The sequence below is a fragment of the Pyrgilauda ruficollis genome, unplaced genomic scaffold (assembly GCF_017590135.1).
Source record: "Pyrgilauda ruficollis isolate IOZ18807 unplaced genomic scaffold, ASM1759013v1 scaffold1, whole genome shotgun sequence".
Lineage (NCBI taxonomy): Eukaryota > Metazoa > Chordata > Aves > Passeriformes > Passeridae > Pyrgilauda > Pyrgilauda ruficollis.
Genome location: NW_024508100.1, coordinates 5,938,206 through 5,941,599, shown reverse-complemented (window position 1 = coordinate 5,941,599; position 3,394 = coordinate 5,938,206).

Sequence of the window (3,394 nt, the reverse complement as noted above, 5' to 3'; positions counted from 1 at the left end):
AAATAAACAGTGTTTATTACTCCAGCTTAAAGTGTGCTTTGGATTTCTTTTCAAAATACTCCTACGAGGAAGTGAGGATGAATATTAAACATGTGCTCCTAATTTAGAGACCTCAATGGCAAGGTCAAAGGATCTTTAATTTACACAATTTGTATAGTTAGGTTATAACAGCAGTGAGTGTTTCTGATCATTAACCATACTAAAGAAACAACAAGAAACTTGAATAACATAGAAATTCACTCCAAAGAAACTTATAAGACTTATGAATACACCAAGATGAATTAGAATAATAGGACTTAGGACTGTGTGTGAATTGGAATGCATTGTGACTTTTACAACTAAGAGACACACAGAGATGTAAAGAGATGGCACATAATTACCCAGTATGGATTGGGACAAGACAGAGTGGAAAATATTCTTCTACTCAACCAGTTAAGTATGCATTTTAATGGTTATGGGCTCATAAATTTAGATTTAGATATCATTCAAATGGCACTTTCATTATCAGCAGCATCTAGATCCCCAGAACAGCACTAGATCATCGTTTAACTTTTAATTCTGTGTAATGTCATGTGCCACCCTATTTCTCTGTCATGGCTATGTGGCCTACACAGTGCAGAAGAGCCCAGCACCCATGGCTCTGATGACACATATGCTGCCAGGCACAAGCAGGAACAGCCAGGGACCTGCCCTGCATGCATGCCAGGAGATGCAAACAAACAAGCACAAAAGGACAATTAACTTCATAAAAGGGCAACGAGATTTTCTTTCCTATTTTGAGAAAGAAAAGAGGAGAGTTCAGAATGCAGGAGGTGAGTTTTGGAGCTAAGTCTTGATATTAGGATAAGGACATGGTGACTGCATGCTCTGCTGTCCTTTGGGCTTGCAAAACACAATTTGGCCCTCAAGAGAGAAAACAGAGACCCACTGAGTCACCAGTAACGTTTGCTGCATCGCTTTGGATTTGTCTTGAGGCACCTCCCTTCCCTTCCAGCTCTGCAGTAAAGCATCATTTCCACCAGACAGGGGTGATTCAGAACCCATGAAATGTTCACTTTTCCAAGTCATGGAGAACTGTTACTGAATGAGTTATCCTTTAAACAGCTTTTAGTGCCGCATTTGAATTCTGAATGAATTCAAATTCTAGTGAAAGGTGTTCAGCAAGTGTTGTCGAGCCAAGAAACTTTACTCACTGTTCCCAAGAGGAACACACCCAATACTTGTTGTGAGCTTCATTTTTATTCCTAACCTTACTCTCTGCATCATTCTCTTTCTTTGGAATTATGAGTTTTGGGGGAAAAGTATCCCATACTATACCTATGCTTATCTGAGATAATTTCATCTGTTATATTGTGGCTACAAGATATCAGTTAGCAGAAAACACCATTCAGATTTTTTTAATTTTAATTTTTTTAATCCTAAATTAATGAGATGCAAACTGATAAGCTAATTGTGAAAGATTCTGTGAACTCATATGCCAAACTCTCTCCAATAAAGATGGCTGTATTTACCTGTTGATATTCACCCTTTTTTCTTATATTGTGTTTGCAGTCTCCAAGTGTAACTACAAAGTTAACAGGAATCCAACATAAGAAATTTCATATACGAAATTTCATTTCATATATGAAATGGTCTGTAGTCCAACACTAGGAACAGCAGTTCTCACAGACTATTTTGCATTTACTATTTACTATGTTATTTCAAACATTGTTCCCAACCTCTTCCTTGCAACTGTCATTGCAAATAACAAAAATATTCACCTTACCTACACACATTGCTTTTGCTTCCTTCAGATCCATATTTCAGGCCAAACACTTTTCACTTTTATTAGTCTGTTTCTTAAAGGGCAAGTTTATCAAAACACCGAAAAACACCAAAACACATTTCTTATATTTTAGATATTGCACTATAAAGTCATTTAGGTAAACCTTACCTTTTCAAACTGTGGAAAAATGTATGCTACACCAAAATCTTACAATTTTCTTATCACAAGACCTGCCACATCTTCAGCTATGATGTATACCCCTTTTTTTTTTTTTTTGTCAGAATTGAGACTGAAAATCCAGGTTTGGACCAACTCCACCCCTATAAGAGAGGGAACAACAAAACACTAACTCACTAACTGTAGTGGGGAGTTCTGGCTGCTGCCTAGTGCAATTCAAGAGGTCCTTAATTAGAACACAGTAGGGTGATTCCAACCCTACAGCCTGAGGCAGCTCAGTGAATTGTGCCTACTTAAACCTAGGTCACAGGATCGCATCAGAAGGCCTGAGGTAGTACCTTGCAGGACTTCAGTTTTATCCCTTGCGTGAAAAAGAGGGAAAGGGGAGCTGCAGGCAGAAGTCAAGGTTGGATGTGTCATATCCAGCAAGTAAGACTTCCAAAGTTTGGTACAGGCTCTTGGTGAGCTATGTCAGACATCCTTTTTCTGAAGTCAGCTTAACTTTTTTGAAAGCCAGGTCAACCCATACTTGGATTAGTTAATTTGAGAGTTATGTCTAGTAAAAGTTGTGATTACTTTAGAGCAAAAGTGAGTACTTTCTTGATAAAGATGGCATGCATGGGCAAGATTTACTCTGCATGTTATGAAGACTTGGAGGTGACTAGTTGACAGAGCTCAACAACAGATGCGCTCTTCCACCTGATAGTCTTACTGAATACGTTTAAAAACGGAATAAAACTCCCCAAACATCAAATATTAAGGCTTTGGCAGTACTTCCAACTACTATTATAGAGAATCTGCCAAATCCTTTGTTGAAGCAAATGACAGTGGGGAGCCCAGCAGATCTGCTTTGGCAGCGGGAAAGTGTCTCGTACAACGTGCCATGATGCCACGCAGAACAAGTGGCTACAAGGACTATGTTCAGCTACTTGTGTCTCTGCTCCGACAGCTACAAAGAGGGATTCGTGCCCAAGAGCGTGCTTAACATTAAACAGCAGAGACCAAACTAAGAGAGGGCAAACTTGATTACCCTTCGGTGGCAGTGGCGACAAACGCCCTTATTGCTGCTGACATTAATCAAAGACAAGCATGAGGGAAGGCAAAGCGGCTGCCGGCTTTCTGCCGCTGAACCCACAGAGGTCACAGCCGCCCAGATGTAACAGATTCCGCTTTGTTTATGCCACGTCGGGCACCCACAGCCCCTGGTGCCCAGCGGACGGCACACCCGCCTCACGCCGGGCTCTCCCCGTTCGGGGCGGTGATTTACCAGCAGACGGGCGGCCCGCAGTGCCCAGATGAGGGGAGCGGACCATCCCCGCTCTGTCCGTCCGTCCCGCCCGGGGTGGAGCCTGCCCGCCCGGGGCTGCGGGGCTGCTGGAGGCGGCGGGCCCGTCCCACATAAAACCCGGCCGCGCTGCCGCCGCCTTCCCAGCGCCTCCCGCTCCGCCTGCC